The 18476-nt window shown below is 39.6% G+C and overlaps 1 protein-coding gene and 1 long non-coding RNA gene across 4 annotated transcripts in view; both read left to right on the forward strand.

Moving 5' to 3' along the window:
• The first annotated feature begins 3542 nt into the window (after window positions 1–3542).
• Window positions 3543–7391, forward strand: LOC116054435. The gene is made up of 3 exons (XR_004106063.2): window positions 3543–3849; window positions 4928–5015; window positions 7025–7391. It is a non-coding gene; the product is annotated as an uncharacterized LOC116054435 (long non-coding RNA).
• A 3095-nt stretch (window positions 7392–10486) lies between these two features.
• The window catches only part of ddr2l (discoidin domain receptor family, member 2, like), a 38251-nt gene continuing 30261 nt past the window's right edge, over window positions 10487–18476 (forward strand). The window contains exon 1 of one of the 3 annotated variants that reach the window (XM_035996823.1): window positions 10487–10850. The gene's annotated coding sequence lies outside the window, so the exon portion shown is untranslated. The remainder of the gene's footprint in view (window positions 10851–18476) is intronic. The other 2 variants (XM_031305973.2, XM_031305974.2) reach the window with 2 other exon arrangements.

The raw sequence follows: 18476 nt of genomic DNA on the forward strand, positions 1-18476 counted from the left end.
AAAAAATGTTATTGTCAAATGTATAGTAGTCGACAGGAAGACAACACAAGGGTTGAATCAGGATACAGCTGTACAAGTTGATGAAAGGATTTTCTGACGTTGCCCAGCTGGTTGGCAGCAGATCAGCAATTTAGCGTTAGTCAAGTGTTGAAATGTGAAACCAGAAGAGGAACCAACAAAGGATGAGACACACCTGAAGCTCAGCTCATCCCTCCGGTTATTTTAAGAGCTTCTAAGTAAGTCTTAGTAAGAAGTAAAAGTGGGACAAGTTTCATCAATAGGTGTCACATTCCTTTCCTCGTTTCTCTTATTCACACCGGTGAGAATAATGTGTCGTCTCACCTATAAGGAAACCTGAGGTCAAAGGTCAGCTACAGAACAGAAGCCATGGCCTGCGGTCAAATAGTCAAAAGAAATTACGTCCTCTTACGACCTTTTTTCAAAATTCAAGATTCAAGATTCAAAATCCTTTATTAATCCCACAATGGGGAAATTCACACTGTTGCAGCAGCAGGAAAGTAGAGGACACGTTAATAATAAATATTAAATAGAGTAAATATGAAAATAGTAAAATGTATTTACAGTAACTGCACAGTAAATAGTAAATAGTAATAAGTAAAAGTAAAATGTATTTACAGTAACTGCACAGTAAATAGTAAATAGTAATAAGTAAAAGTAAAATGTATTTACAGTAACTGCAAAGTCACATGTTTTATTGTATGTCTTATGTTTTATCAGTCCTGGTGTGTGTATTTTGTCCATCTGGTCTACTGAGAGCAGTGCTGATAGTAGAGTCTGACAGCTAGCCTGGTTGACACCAGACCCTTCTGTCAGGGTTTTGGTATTTTGTCTGTTTTATTGTGTAGTCTTGTTTCTCTGTTTTGCTTGGTTTCCTGTTTTATTTTGTAGTCTGTCTTGTCTCCCTTGTCTTGTCTAGCTTTCTTCCTGTCTTTGTTTGTTTCCCGCCTTTTTTGATTTGTTCCACCTGTTGTGTCACCTGCCTCTCGTTCCCTCACTACCTGTGTATTTAGCCTCTCTGTTTTCCCTTGTCTCGTGTCGGATCGTCTCGTCTTTTTGCTGTGCGTTCTGTTTGTTTCTGCATTCCCTGTCGTGGATTTCCTTTATGAATTGGATTATATCTCCAAGTAAGTTTTGCTTATCTTGAAATAAAACTCTTTAAACTGCATTTGGGTCCAAACCTTGCCTGCCTTCGCACCAGATGTGACACCTTCTCAGTTGTAACTGAGAGTGGATCTGGGAAAGGTTCATTGACAGTTCATTTCCAAAGGGGCGTCACCAACAGACGCCGCTCAAATGCCTAGAGGGCGCATTGGATAGTCCAACCAATCAGACCAACGATCCGGGTGACGCTGCTCTTCGGTAGCCGTCATGTTGAATGTAAACAAAAAGCTTGTGCGGTTGTGATTGGTGTAAAGCCCGCCTCAGCGGTTGTGATTGGTGCCTCGATTTTGGGGACATTGGAAATGGGCTTGAATGGGCTCTTCGCCAGACTGACTTGCAGAGCAAATCTCAAATTTGAGGTTGGTATGCTAGACTCCTGCCTTTGGCTGAGTCTCTATCTAATCTGTCAGAGGGAGAGCAGGAGTGTGGTTGTGAAGTTTAACGTTGGTAGTCCCAGAGAAAGAAAAGAAGTTGGTCATTTCATGGCGCAGATTAGAACCCAAATTGAAACATAAGCAACTAAAATTGTTGGGGGAGGTGGGGTTAACACTTTTGCAAGGCAGTGTATCCGTGTCACATTCTCATTAGGGGCTGAGCCCCCCTAAAGGTTTGATCCTAGAATTGCCTCTGGAAGGAGAATTCATGAGAGATTCAAGATTCAATACTATATTATAATATACTAATAGGAATTTGGTGCAGTGTGCACATTACAAAAAAACAGAAAGCATTCATAGCAGGACAGTCAATACCCGTTAAAAACACACATAGACATTGTTTAGATTTATGCAAGATAGGCAAAATGTTTGTTTTCATGAACAGCCGAATCCTCCAGGACTGCTCACTTCATAAAGGAAACGCTACTTCCTGTATTGCTCTGAATGTTGTGACTGGAAGTAAATCAAGAGTGTGATGTCATTCCTCAAGTGGTGGAAGAAGTATTCAGATCCTTTACTTAAGTAAAAGTACTAATACAACACTGTAAATATACTCTGTTACATTTAAAAGTCCTGCATTGAAAATGTAACTCAAGTAAAAGTATGTAAGTATTATCAGGAAAATGTACTTTAAGTGTTAAAAGTACTCAATGCAGAAAAATCCTCACATTTTAGAAACTTGAAACGATCCAAACAGTTCTGTCAATCAATCAGTGACTTATTCGGCTAATCATATCAGCTGTACTTGAAGGCCGTTATACCGTTGGGTAGTTTAATTTATAATAAAACATTGTATTTTATAAACTACATGGGTTTTGTGTGCAAAAATCTTAATTTGTTAATAATGTTAAGTAACTAGTAACTAAAGCTGTCAGATTAATGTAGTGGAGTAAAAAGTACAATATTTCTCTCTGAAATGTAAGTACAGTACTTGAGTAAGTGTACTTAGTTACATTACACCACTGAAAAAGTGAAACCTGTTTTGAATGTAGACTTGTGTGGCAAAGTATTAAAAGTAGAAGTACTCAATAAAATCCTCATACTTTAGAAATTGGAAAATGATCCACACAGTTTTGTGTAAATGGTCTAATAATTTCCGCTGGACTTGTAGGCCTGTGTGTTGTTGGGTAGTTACATTTTTAATAAAACCTTGTATTTTATGAACTGCATGTCTTTTGTGTGCAAAAATCTAAACTAAAGCTGTGTAATGTAATGGAGTAAAAAGTACAATATGTCTCTCTGAAACAGAGTAGTGGAAAGTGGCATGAAAAGAAAAGACTCAAGTAAAGTACAAGTACCTTTGTGCATTTGTACTTAAGCACAGTACTTAAATAAAAAAAGAGTAAATGTACTTAGTTACATTCCACCACTGAATTCCTCTGGATACTGGACAGATTTTGTACCAGGAGAGTTTCATGTCCCTCCAAGACTTTAACATCTACAACTGTCAGACACTGACACTAATACTGTCAGTGTGAAGATGAACCAGACTTCCATTTTCAGCTGGATGTCCACAACAACTCTTCACACTATTTTTTTTTATGTTGCACATGTTTCTGTCATTGTATTTCTCCAGCTGATTCAGTCAAACTGGATGAATGATTTTGTGTGACAGCAGCCAGCTGGAATGTGTCCAGATAATCGTCCCTCTGACCTCCAGTACTCCTCCGCACTGCTTCTGTTTGTTTGTCAGGACGAGTCATAAAGTGTTTGAGGTTGATAACAGCGAGCAGCGGCTCTGTGAGGAAACACTGCGGTCATCAAACGGTGACGACTAGCGCTCAGAGTTTCTCTGTCCTGATAACCAAGATTAAACTCCTCTCCTTCTCCTCCTCCACGCTGAATAATGACCGTTATCTGGAGACATAATGACTAAAGAGCTATTTCAAACACAGACGCTATAGAAATGTTTTTTTTGGAGCAAAGTTTTTGAGTCATTTTAAATGAATCTGGAAAAAAATACGGATGAGTCCTAGCTGCTGTTAGTTTTCATTATGGAAAACCATGAGGCATCATTCCAAATGTCCCACTATCTTTTCAAAATCCTTTTTTTGTGATTCTTGCCCACTTGGCATTTTCATGTGTGTACTGTTAAGTGTATTATAGGTGTTAAGTGAGTTCAGCTTGCATCACGTTTTCTGCCTCTGTCTGTCCTTTCGTGATGAAGCAGGAGGGGTCCGGGAGATAGGGCTAAAAAACGGGAGAAACCCAGGAAAAACGGGAGTGTTGGAAGGTATGGTTGGTACTCAGACACAGATAAATATGATTCCGCTTTCTTTGTGTTGGAATTCTAAACTCCGGTGGATTTATGAGGACTATGGTTAACTGCTCCTCAGATCTCTGCATGGTAAGAGAGACAGATAGTCTAGCTAGCTGTCTCAGATAGCTAGACTATCTGAGTTTTCTGTTGCACGACCAAAACAACTTTTGAACGTACACATGTTCCACCAAAACAAGTTCCTTCCTGAGGCTATTTTGCCAATAACCAGAGCACGTTCTTCTCCCATCCCAGAGTGCTGTGTGGACTAGCCAGACCTTCCTCGGCAGCACTGTGGAGGAAGGTCTGGCGACGCGAGACTATTCCAGAAACAATGTCCTGGGTACTCTGGGTTAATCCCAGACCTTACTGTGAAAAGTTTCTATTGGAATTATGATTACTCTCCTCTGTGCAAATAAAACATCTTGTATTTAGGGGAGATGCACAAGTTTGTTGTGTTTTTTTTGTATGTATGAAGAATATTTGTTCCTGTCCTAAATGCTTTGTGTCTTTGTGGGAAGAACAGAAATGGGGACATGAACTGGGTCAGACGTCAGCCAGCTGGACTCTGTCCATCTGTTAAACAATCTGAGTCTGCAGGTTTGTTGTTCCAAACACAGTATGACAGCATCAGATTTCAGCTTGACAGACTTGTCTTCACCAAAGCTCAAGTCCTACACTATTTCATTTCATACTTATTTATGGATAAACACTGCTGAGCTGCATGCATTGTTGTGATATTCTGATGGACTGCCACTTGGTCACTTTTAGATTTTAACATGCATAATTGCTGTGTATTGTTTATGGTGTGTGTGGTCTTACTGTATAGGCCAGTGGCAAAGACACATTTCCATGTTATGCTAATCTAATGGACAATGAAGTTATATGTATTTGTATGGATCTTTTAAATTGAATTTCAACTTTTTTTCTGTCATCATAAAAGTTGAAATGAATTAAGTTAATTAATCGGTTATTCATTATTTCTGCCAGATGAAAACCCACACAGAGTGGTTCCACCAACAGGTTTCATTGTATAAACTTCATTCCTCCGCAGGATGAAGGTGAAGCGTTTTGTTTCCATCTCTGGTTCTTTGTGTTGATCGGCAGCGGTGGTGAAGGAACTCTGACTCAGACTGCCTGAGGTACGTCACTCACGTTTGTGTGATGCAAGTGTGGGGATTTCATTTGCCACACTGCGTTGCATTCACATTGCATCAAATTCAACACATTTCTGAATCTTGAGTAACCAGGAGAGACCTTCCTCATAGAAAACATGCTGGTGCCCTCTTTATTTTATTTCTTTGCCCATCAAAGTCCACCACTGACAGTAATAACTCCCTTCACTAATTGTAAGGCGGCTTGGCATTAATTGATTAATTGAGATTAATTTATGTGTAATATTATTTTTAAGGAATATGTGGCCCAGTACAATAGAAGGCAGTGAAGGAAAGACTCCACAATAGGCAGAAATGAATGAAAAGGGGTTTTAGTGTTTATTCACAATGAAAAAGCTGAAGCAAAAATATTTTTCAGCATGTGTTATCTGGAGAGGATCTGAGTGACTGATGTGAGGAGGAGGAGGATGAGGAGGAGGAAACTGTTGATGAAATGAACCAATGATGGCGAGGATGTTTACAGTCTGTGGAAGACGGAGGTGCTCTCACTGCCACATTTGGGCAAGTTAACATGGATGTTTGGATGGTGAGATGAAGCTGCTCTGGTTCCTGCTGCAGTCGACGCTTAGTATCAGCTATGTGGATAGTCTTGCTTTGCCAGACCCTCCTCCTCCTCTTCCACAGCGCTGCAGAGGAGGGTCTGGCTATAGTCCACACAACATTCCTAGATGGGAGAAAAACGTGCTCTTATTGGCATTTCTTTAAACCAATCACAATTGTGTTGGGCAATGCTAAACACCGGGAAAAGATGCAATGCCGCTACAAAATAGCCTCGGGAAGGAGCTTGGATTGGACATATAGTCTAGCTAGCTGTCTGGATTTACCCTGCAGAGATCTGAGGAGCAGTTAACCATAGTCCTCATAAATCCACCAGAGTTTAAAGCTATAGTGCGTAGTTTCTGTCGCCCCCATGAGGAATTCTAAGTAATGACAACAACACTGTCGGCGCGTCCACATGATGCAAGCCTTCCGTGATCGCGCACGTGCCCCCACCCCTCCTCCACCCAGTTACTAGTAGCCAAGGAGGACAAGGAGGATTAAAAAAACATAATGGCCTCTTCAGAAATTATCTTCACTCGAGCTTCTGCGCGGGAAAGTCACCGGAGGACACAATCTTCTGAACATGTGGAGCATGTGTGTGGAGCTGATAGTCTTAATTAGCTTTGTAGCAACTCATTTGGCAATGGCTTGAATGTAACGGACGTTCATTAATATCAAAAAGTTACGCACTAAAGCTTTAAAATGCCTACACAAAGAAAGCCCAAGGCAGCGGACATCCGGCCTAAATGAGTGTAACAGAGCAATCCTGGAAGTGGAACGCCGAGGATATAGACTACTATGTGGATGAATTGCAGGAGTCTCTGTCTTTCACACTGTATCTTTGTTTTATGTCGTTATTTGGCTAACCCGCATGGAAAACCCTTATTCTGTTTTCTTTGGCGGATTACCTTGCTCCTTCTTTGCAAACATGTTTTGCATTTTGAATCTAGTAGTCAGGAGCTGGTAGGGTAAAGTCTGTTTAATGTCAGGGTAACGTCTAGATAAGTTCAGGGTTGCAGTGCATGTTTGAAAGGGGCTATAGTCTTAGTCAGGATTTAGTCAGGTTAAAGTTGTTTTTTTTTTTAAAGAAAGAACGGCCATTATTATATAATTGTTTTTTCTTCTTATCCTTTTATTTATGTAAGTTGTCCTGCTTGTATCATTATACAATCTAAATGTATACAATTACTAAACTTGTTCATGTGAGTCAGTCTGAATATTTGGATCAAATTGTGGAGGAGAGACACTTTTTTGTTCAGTTATTTTCCAGCAACTTTACACTCAGGTTGTGTTGATGACGCTTGTGTGTGTGTGTGTGTGTGTGTGTGTGTGTGTGTGTGTGTGTGTGTGTGTGTGTGTGTGTGTGTGTGTGTGTGTGTGTGTGTGTGTGTGTGTGTGTGTGTGTGCTTTCTCTGATTGTCTTTGTGTTGGTGCAGATGGCTCTTGCGTCACAAGGGGGGACCTGATGGAAGAGGAGCTGCAGGAAGGAAGTGATGTCATGTGTGGGATGATGAAACTGTGGTCTGAAGCAGAAGAATGGAAACAGCCAGAGAAACGCTCTCTGCTGGATGTTCTGATCTGCTGTTGGAAAAAAAGAAATGGATCGCAGAGAGGAAGGAGCCAGGTTTTAACATTTATCACCATGTGTGCAACAGAAAAGGATGGAGGGATAGAAGAGAAGTTTAGAAAAGAAGACTGAATCATGAAAGGAAAAAGGAAGAAAGAGATCTGTAGGATGGGATGTGACATCTCCTCAGAGGGAGGATGAAGTTATCAAATTAAAAGCATGATATGAAAAGTAAATGTCTTCACCTTCTTCACTTCACTTGTTCATCTGTTGACGAAAGAATGTTATGAAAAACGAGAGTCATTTTATGGCACGCGCACCTCGCGCCGGGAACCCCGCAGCTACCATAAACCAAGCTTTAGAGTGTCTGCAGCTTTGAAAACTTTCTGTTTTACATTGAAACTCTGCTGCCACCTGCTGTCTCAAACACACACACACACACACACACACACACACACACACACACACACACACACACACACACACACACACACACACACACACACACACACACACACACACACACAGTGCATGGCACTATCTTTGTGGGGACCCATCATTGACATAATGCATTCCCTAGCCCCTTACCCTAACCTTACCCATCAAAACTAAATGCCTAACCTTAACCCTTACCCTCACCCTAACCATAACCTAATTCTAACCCTAATCCTAAAACCAAGTCTTAACCCTCAAACAGACCTTTAAAGCTGTCAGGACCCCACAAGTATACTGGACTCCCGGTTTTTGGTCCCCACGAATATAGTTAAACAAGCCCACACACACACACACACACACACACACACACACACACACACACACACAGATCATAACTGTAACATTACATTACAATTATTTCATAAAATACACCTTGCATATTTATTTTACATTATATTTATGTTATATCCACATTATAGTAAAGTGTAATTTTTTATTATGTTTTATTAGGCATGATGATTAAATATGTCACTTTATTGGTCAAAAACACCTTTTTTATACAAATATAATAGTTATGTAAACTTTTCTGTGATAATTTAGGCTACTGTAGACAATATATTCTAACTTTGATTCATTTGTAGGCCGACTGTTTCTTATTTTCTTTTTTCTCTTTATCTGTATCTCTTCCTACCTCACTGACTCTCTGATCATTAGAATTTCATATCAGTCTCTTTCTTTCTTATCTTATCTAATATTATGAGCCCCAACACAAGATTAAACTGAATCTCTTATCTTTTTCTCTTAAGATACCATTAGTTTACACACAGACGCAATTAAGGTATCTGAATGGGATTTCAATTATAACAGAATATAATAAATTAAGGTATAGGCTACTTTAAAAGGGGGAGCTCACTGCTGTTGTGGATCCGGAGGGTAATCAGCTGACAGCTTATGTGTCTGTGTTGTATAACATGAAAGTTGTCCCTTTTTTTTTTCTTCCTTTAAAATGTCTTTCTGATCCGACTGAAATTCAAAGATGGCTTTCAAGATACATGGCGCAGTGGATATGACACATGCCTTTGATGTGGGAGATATAGGTTCAATTCCCACTGTGACACATCAACCAATGTGTCCCTGAGCAAGACACTTAACCATAGTTGCTCCAGAGGCGTGCGGCCTCTGACATACCAACCCATTCTACACAGCAATTGTAAGTCGCTTAGGATAAAAGCGTCAGCTAAAGTATATGTATGTATATACATTTCAAGGTTTTTCAAGTTGTAAAAAATTAATCAGATTAATATATCATAATCAAATCATGTATCCGTTAGTAATTAACCCCAGAGTTGGCTGAGCCCTAAATTGGCATCTCAATAGAAACATTAAGATATTTTAAGGTACAAATTAAGAGCCTCTCTCATGTTATTGTGTAAACCTTTAAAGTGGTTTACGCATGAAAAAGTCCTTAATCCATGCATAAAAAAACCCCATTATGAATATGTATAACATTTAATTTAGCTTTTATCTACCCCAAATTTGGGATCAACAATTAAAAATCCGAATACAAACCCCTTTCAACATCATCAATTCCCACCAGAAAATACTAGAATCTCAACCTTATCCTAATAACACCTTAAATAGTTAATCAATAAATTAGCCAAATATTTTAAATGAATTTGTAAATAAAGGCATAAGTCAGGAACCCTTTATAGTCATATTTATTCTACCTTTCATATTTATTCTGATGATTTGATATTGTCCGTCATTTTAGTTTGGGCTTTTTTTCTTCTCTTTCTTCTCTTCTCTTTTCTTATCAGTATTTTAGTTTTCTTTCTATTTTAATTGGAGTATGCATCGGAGAGTGCCCAGGTTAAGCCCCTCTGAGGTTGTTTTTTTTTGCATTTCTCCATCACATCTTTTATTGATTATGTATATATCTGTAGTATTTGTATATGTGTAAACCAATAAACTAAACTAAATGAAGGTGTGTTCAAGGGCTTTTCAAATGAAATGACAAATGAAGTGGGGCTGCTGTGTTTTAAGTTATTTTCTGTCTTTAATACATTCTACGGTTGTTTTTCAGTGACATGATATTGTAAAATCATCCAATAGAAAATACCTGAAAGCACTACTTTAAATCTTTATAGCACTGCATTTAGGATATAGACAATGAGAGTAAACTCATGGTGGTGGGTGGAGCAGTGGATATGACACACACGAGATCTGGGTTCAATTCCCACTGTGATACATCAACCAATGTGTCCCTGAGCAAGACACTTAACCAGTGGTGTAGTCTACGTGATATGCAGGTATACGCAGTATACCCACTAAGAAAGCTCCAGGATTCCCATATACCCACTTAAATATGCCCAATGACACGCAACAACATACTTTCCATTATATTGTTGATATATTTTGAATTGTCATCTGTGTTTTTCTTCTTCACATAGGCTTAATAAAGGTATTTCCACCGTAAATAAAAATTGTAGTCAAAAAAAGTGTGCATAAAAGTGTATCCTAATAAAGGAAATTAAGTCATTGATGCTCAAAACTTCCCTGGGGGAGGACACCCTGACCCCCCACTATGATATGGCCCCCCCTCTCCCAAATGCAGATTCTGGCCAATATACAGTACAGTATAGGCCTTCCCACTACAATACATTAGACTACACCACTGGACATAACCCATAGTTGCTCCAGAGGCGTGCGGCCTCTGACATATAGCAATTTTAAGTCGTTTTGGATAAAAGCGTCAGCTAAATGACATGTAATGTAATTAAATGTAATGTAAACTGGTGGAAAGGAACGGAGGAAAGGTCCCATCTACCCTCCGTAGTTCCCTTCATAGGGCCCTACTGCGGATTTCCTCCAAGTTCTCATATGTCAGACACTCAGGGGGCTCATGTTGCCTTCCTCCTCCTCCTTCTCCTCGGAAACGGGATGTGATGTAAATACACAGCAACTTTTTTTTTTTTGTTCCCGTGTCTTTGGAGTGTGCAGCTCTTTTTTTCTTCTCCTTCCAACACTTTGTTGAAGCAAAACAAGAAGAAGAAGAGATAAAAGAGAGAGGAAAAAGTCGGACAGCGAACGATCAGAGAGATTGAAAGTCGCCGTTAGTTTCCTCCACCATGATCCTGTGAGCTCCTCCGTCTGTCTGCGATAATTGAACTCACCGAGCCGCCGGACTGGACCCGAGAAAAACGGATCAAACCGGAGAGCAGCTCGCTGCTGTTGTGGATCCGGAGAGAAACCGCGGACAGGTAATCAACTGCTGACAGCTTATATGTCTGTGTTGTACCTGACTTAAACAGGAAAGTAAAGAGAGTTCAGGCTGCTGGCAACTTTGACTGCATGACAACAGAGCTGAGATCAGTTCTGCTGCTGCTGAGGCCTAAATGTGACATCTGAGATCTTTGGAGAAATTATGCAACATTAGTACACAGGTTACAGATTACACTGGCAACTCTAACAGATAGTTTAAAACCATGAAGGTAAACTGCAGAAAAACTCAAAGAGCAACATCAGATTTAGAATAATATCATAGCAGATACATTGTAAACCACTTAAAAGCTGCAACGATTAGTCAACTAAGCGACTAGTCGATCGATAGAAAACTAATCTGCAACTATTTTGAGAATCGGTTAACCGTTTAAAGTTGTTTTTCCATACAAAAATTGCAGAAAATGCTGTTTTCAGCCTCCTTAGATATGTTGTTTTCCTGCTCTTTAATGTTTAATATCATATTAAATTGAATATCTTTAAGTTTTGGAACTAGGATGGACATTTTTCACTACGATTAATTGATTAATCAAGAAAATAATGGTAAATTGCAGCCCTAAAACCACTGTAAGAATATTTTGTATGACGGCGATGACAGCGTTCATGTGGAAAGTTTAGGAGATTAAAAAAAAACTGTGTATATTATAGAAGTACTACAGGGGATATTATAGGATAAACTCAATATAGGACACTTCAGAAAGACAGATTATAAAATGTATTGTCACGAGAATACCATGAAACACAATTAATCTGTCATAAACTTTCTATAGAGAACCACAGATGCACTGTGACTTACTATAAGTATTATTATAAGAGTATTTTGGGAATATCACTATAGGATGATTATAGCAGAACTGTAAGAGATGTAAATACTAACGTAATAACAGACTGTAAACTCTTTGAAAGTGCCACAGAAAGACTAAATGAATGAATTATAAATATATTATAAATTATGAAAAATGAAATAATGATGATAGTATGCACTACTTATAGAGCTGATAATAATAAAAAAAATGTTGCAGATTAGCTGCTTTAAAGTCGCTGAATTCACAAGAATACTGTTTACTGAAGGGCTGCAACTGCCGAATATTTTTATATTTTTATTCATATTATTATATTAGTTTTTTTGTCTATAAAATGTCAGAAAATGGTGAAAAATGTGGATCAGTAGTGAAGAAACTAGAAAATATTCACATTTAAGAAGCTGGAATCAGAGAGTGTTTCCCTTTTTTTTAATAAAAATTGACGATTAATCGATTATCAAAATAGTTGGCGATTAAATTAATAGTCGACAACAAATCGATTAATTGATTCATCTTTGCAGTTGTCTGTTTAACTCCTCCTGCATGTTTTAAAGTGTGTTTGCAGTCAGTTTAACCCCGTTAACCCTGTTGCTTAATAAAAGCGGGCTTTCCACACAAACAAACTTATGTGTCATTAGTATGAGGAAAAAAAACGAGATTTTAACTGTGTCAGGCTCGGGTCGGGCTCGGACATAAATATCTTAATGCCTGTCGGGCTCGGGCCGGGTTCGGTTACTGCTCTGTAGGACGTGGGCCGGGTTCGGACAGAAAAATGCGACCCGATCCGCGCTCTAGTAACTTTCACCTGTCAGTTAACTGTCAACATCTCAACAGTGTCTGTTACTGTAGCTTGAGCACTGATATTGTAAGTCAGTTTAGGGCTGAGATGTTTGCTTGGTTTAAATAAAACTTCAGTCTGCAATGTTATCACAAGCTCTGCGCGTGTGTGTGTGTGTGTGTGTGTGTGTGTGTGTGTGTGTGTGTGTGTGTGGCTGACCTCTTCACCTCCTCTGAGGTGTCTTTGGGTTATTTTCGTGCTCGGCATTCAGTATGAGCTGACGGCTGACAGTTTCAAACCTCTAAACACTAACTTCTCTTGAACAAATCCTTCTTCCTAAGTCTTGTCTATGTTCTCAGACTTTCGTATCTTACTTCATTCAGTTCATAAAGTTATAAAAATTATAATTTTTTAGTTAGTTTTGTGGAGAGTGTTGAATGATCATTCTGCAGAACGATTGTCAGGTAAGATGGCAGTGAACAGACCCATTTTAAAAAAACTGAAGTAAAACTCTGGATCAACCTGTTCAGGCTGTTTCATGAACCATTCATACATAATTCTCCTAAAAGTATAATGCACTGTAATTTGAATGTATTCCACGTATTTATTAATGTATGCAACGCGAGACTTCCAACAAGGAAACGGATGTTTGTGTCGTTTTGGTGCCTAAACTTAACTGTCCTAACACCGCAGGACAGTCACCTTTTCTTGGCTAAACTTGACTGTGATGGCCTCTAAAAGGACCGGCATCTCATGGTCACCGGTACCCGGCTCACAGTCACCTTTTATCGGCTAAATTTAACTATCATGTGACCAACCGGCTGTCTCCGTAATTTCGTAGGATATCATACAAATGGTGCATACGTTTTCATACGAACCCGTTGAGAACGCGTTGGCCTGTTGAACTGATTTCCGTGAATATAATCCCCTCAGTTACCACACTTTTATTGATGGGCAAAAACAGCACTTTTAGTACTTTTAGTGAACAGAAATTGGTGGTGCACATTTGCCCCATAGGGTTACATCGCAGTCCGGTTTGTGGCTGCCGGCTACAGCTTTCCCGCTCAATACTGGACTCATTTCAAAGATTTCTGCTCACACTGGGAAAAAAGGGATATAGGAAAATAGGTTCCAGTTATAGAAGACAATTCATTGGGATGTTTTGGTTCCAAATCCAATAAAAAGTGAGTTCTGACAGCCAAAAAAATCAAAGTCGCTGACGGCTGATGGTATCAGCCCCCTGCAGGTGTCTTTCACAGCTTCAGGTTTGTGATTTGAAGCAGTTAAAAGCTGATTTATTGTCTCTTGAACAGACTGAGAGCAGCCTGCAGCTACAGAGAGTCTCAGAGCGATTTCACAACAGCAGCCGCCGCTCAGTGTTTGGCTCAGACTGTGAGAGCTGACAGCTCTGTTCACTCACCAAACAAAGCCAACAACAAAGCTATGGGAGACCGAGAAATTGTTTCTCACTGCTGAAAGACAGGCTCATTCTACAGCTGAAGTATAGCAGTTTCTCCTTTTTAATCAGTCAATTTAATCAATCCTCTGTCCGCAGGTCATTTGGGTTTCAGGGTGTATCCACAGTTTTATGAGCATTGCAGTGTATTGTCAGTAGAAGTGTGGGAGTGTATTTGTCCTGTAACAACAACCAGCATGTATCCAGGTCCAGCACTCTCCTGCTGCTGCTGTCAAGTTTATATTTCTTCACAAACTCACCTGAGCCGTTTTCTCATTTGAACTGGAGACAACATCTGGAGAATCAGGTGTGGACATTGTCCAGAGTTTCTCTTTCACAAATATAGCACACAACAGGACGTGTTCTCACTTAATTGCTCCGTTTGGTTTAGGCGAGGGGTGGCGCCTGGGTAGAGCGTGCAGGAGGCAGGACGTGACGCAAATTATCGCAAATTACAACCGTAATTTGTTCATAAACAACCCAGTCTCTTGCCGTTCCTTGAAATTTTCTGACGATTTCAGCATCGGCCCTTACTGAGAGAAGTTCCTGAAAATCGACGTTTCTCGAGTTAGACATTTGCGTTGCTGTCTTTGTGAATAAAAAAATAAAATAAAAACTTGGTTATGTTTAGGAAAAGGTTGTGGTTTGGGTAAAAATAATTACGTTTGTTATGTAAATTAAGTTCTGTACGTAAATTGACTTTTGGTTTCACATGGGACACAAATGCGTTTCCTTGGTGAAGGTCCTGTGTTTGAAGCATCCATCAACCCTGACCTCCTCCCTACGCAGACTTTGTCACTCTTTATACTACATCACGATATATTTCAGTAGAGACTAAACAGCATGAAATGACATGCAAAAAGTAAAAAATGAGTAGTCATAATACATGACTTAAGAAATTGGCGTGGTATTCATATGCCATTTTGGTGATACAAGGCTGGAACATGCTGTACGCACTTTATACCCCCCTTGCATACAGTAAGTCATTGCCCCACTTGGGCCAGGCCAGTCTAAAAAGGTGTTGACGCGCCGCTGCTGTGCCCTCAGTGCACTCTGGAGACTAAAAGTTTACAAGATGACGTCAAACTGGATCTCAGTGCAAGTGAGCGCTCTTGCTTTCCAATAAAAGATAATTGGTCCCATCCCGATATCTATACGGCATTAGATCCAGATCTCCTCTAAAATCTCTCCAGCTCAACCTGCAGCCATAAAGTGATGTTTCTGTGAGATTTCTGCCAATGATGGAACCGTTTAACAGATCCTAGCAACAGGAAAAGGTGAAACCACAACCTCCCTTCCAGTGAAGTCCTTCAGACGTTTAGATAAACATTTCCAAAGACATTTAACCTCAGGTCCTTAAGTCGCTATATAAAGTCGTATCAGGCTATAATCTGACTGATGATGCTCTCATGATGCCTTTTATATAAACACCACTTGAGTCACACTGGTAAACTCCTAAAAACACGAAACAGCCATAATGGTTTCTGGAGAAGTGTGTGTGCAGATAGTCGCTGTGGTTCAAGTGGAAGCAGCAGATTATAGATGAGTGTGAATGAGTGTGTGTTGAGTTGCCAGTGGCTCATTAAACCATTAAGACACCACACGGAGGGTCCGTTAGAGGCATGTGAGGCTCAGACGAGGAACGGTAAACAACAGCTCTGTCATTTTTCATACAATGGTCTTAAATGACCTGTAACAGTAAACGAGACTAATGGTAAAAAGAACGGTATTTTTATATAGTTTTTAGTAAGGCATCTGCCTGGCTTCGTTTTTTTTTTTTTTTACCGCAAAGTCACAGAATGATTTGCGGCAGGTAAATGGCGCTACAGAGCCCACATTCTGATGGGTAACAGATTTCTTTGTAACACCAGAAAAGTGTTACAGTATGCCAGCGGAGCCACGTAAAAGGTAGCAGGAGATTTCTTAATATAGGCCTAATTGTATTTCAATTTTATTTTAGAAGTTATCTGTTGTAGTTATTATGGCTGATAATAGGGCAGGACCATCACAGGAAAGAAGGAAATTAAACAAAGAACTAAAAGCTAAAAGGGAAAGGGAAAGTGAAAGAGGTCAGATGTTGTTAGTGGTCCTCTGCACTCGTTTTAAAACCAGAGGGGATCGATCATTTCCAGCAGTGGCACCCAGGCTGTGGAATGCACTGCTGCTCTCTTTACATTGTTCAAACTCTATTGATTCTTTTAAAAAGCAGTTGAAGACCTGGCTATTCAAACAGGCTTTTAGTTAGACAAGGGCTTTTATGGCTAGCTGATTTGATGTACCTATATGTTTTCCTGGTCTTCTTATGTCTTCTATTTATCGTATTTATTTATTTATTTATTGTAAAGCACTTTGTGATTTTTATCCGTGAAAAGTGCTAAATAAATAAACTTTACTTACCTACTTACTTACTTACAACGGGCGATAACGTGAGTCACACTCAGTCGGGCTATTAACAGATCGATACAATTACGGGATTGTAAATGATTCAAAACGACCCTGAATTGGCCCTCAGGTATGTAACCTAATATGTCTATTTCATTCATAAAATAACTTTACAGTGCACGATGTGGTTGTACGTCAGTAGCCGACATTAAATTAAATCCCCCTTCCATTTAGCGCAGACGTTTTATTCCTTTTAGTCAGTGTTTGTGTTGGCCTATTTTCTTTTCTCTTGTCCCCCTGTAACGTTACTTGTGTAAAGCGTCCGTGGGTTTCATATAATGCGCTATATTAATCTTAAGTTATTATTACGTTGGTTGCTTCAGCTTAATGCTTTGGCTCGTAACACAGTGACAGTGATACCCGGTTTAGCTCACGAGACATCCAGAGGAGGCTAAGTTACCGTATGCAACACTTGAAATGCAACGATGCATCTGCAACTTATTCTTTTATTGAAAATGAATGCTTTTCTGGTTGAGCAAAACATGCATAAGCGCCCAAAAAATTGAATCATATTTGAATCAAACTGACTTTGAGGGCGTCCGAACGCAGTAGTTTAGCAAAAACAGTTGTGTTTGCATTTACATGAGCCCACAAGTGGATACAAGACACTTTGAAAAATGCTGCACAGGAATTCTCAGAACTTCTCTTTAGACGTTTTATAACCTTTCGTGCTGTCTTTCGTTCGGCCCCCTGTCAAAGTTTGTTTGCACTGATGTGCTTTCATTTATCGGGCGCTTTGCTCTCCATGAAGTCATTCGAGTCATTCATTTTCATGGGACCATTGAGAGCATGAGGAGTTGAGAACTATTTTAAAGCTTATATTGTTTTTGGGTGAACTTTTTACACGTGTTTTTGTAGAAATCTAAGGGTCATCTACGTATAAAGTCACAGAACTCCTCAATGAAACAAATATTAGTTCTGCTTAGTGATTCGTAACTCGGCCTCACAGAGAATCCAGAGAAAGATGGGCTCCTCTGCTCCCTCCACCCACCGCTGACGGAGTTATGATACCCTGCATACGTGTGTGTGTGTGTGTGTGTGTGTGTGTGTGTGTGTGTGTGTGTGTTCGGGGCCCGTATTCCGAGTCGAGCATTCTTGAGTTGTTCGACATCTGAGTTACTGGAGAGATAGTCTCGTTCGGAAGTTTTAAAAATAAATTTTTTTTGCACGTATTAATTTAATTTACTCTTAAATGTGAGACTGCAAGAGTGTACTTACCGTCTTAAATCTGCTGACAAGTTAAATAGATATAGGTGTGAAAAGATTTTCAGGTCAAAATCTCTCTGAAAACCTCTATGAACCACACTACTGGGCTATGTAATTCCTCATTCAGGTTTGAGGTGTTTTTGATAACGCTCACCTTAGCTGTCACCTCAAATCTCTACATGTTAAATCAAGCGCTCCTCACATTCTTCAGATACCAGCAGCTCTTTTTAAACCATCTGCTGCTCTGCTCCGGTTCAGACCTCGCAGCCATCACGTGCTCTGAGGTTACACTTGCATTTTTGGGCATTTGGCTGATGCACATGTGTAGTTTTACCCCGAATGCTACATGAGTGGAAGCTAAAAACGTCCACCTGAGAGCTGTTAACAAACAGAGATGGCAAGCATACACGAGATTTAAACAAATGATTCCACTGAGTTTTTATGTCAAAATTAGTTTACCTGTCACGATTAGAACCACTCAGCCTGTGAAAAAAGTATAATATCTTCTGTTGCTCTTTTAAAAATATATATATTGTAAATATTACCATTTTATCTCCGTTACAGTTTGCTGTTTGCAGTTAACTGGGAGACTTTAGTGACAGTGTGTCATTACACGCAACATTATAAGTGGGTACGTCCATTACACACATGGTCTATATCGACAACGTTTAATTTCAGGGATTGTTCAGGTGCAGCCGGATGTCCTTCATTTCGGCCGGATGTCCTTCACCTTCCACTTTCTTTGTGTTGGCATTCTAACCTCCGGTGGATTTCTGAGGACTATGGTTAACTGCTCCTCAGATCTCTGCAGGGTAAATCCAGACAGCTAGCTAGACTATCTGTTGAATAACTAAAACAACCTTTGAACGTACACATGTTCCACCAAAACAAGTTCCTTCCTGAGGCTATTTTGCAGCAGCAC

The sequence above is a fragment of the Sander lucioperca genome, chromosome 2 (assembly GCF_008315115.2).
Source record: "Sander lucioperca isolate FBNREF2018 chromosome 2, SLUC_FBN_1.2, whole genome shotgun sequence".
Classification (NCBI taxonomy): domain Eukaryota; kingdom Metazoa; phylum Chordata; class Actinopteri; order Perciformes; family Percidae; genus Sander; species Sander lucioperca.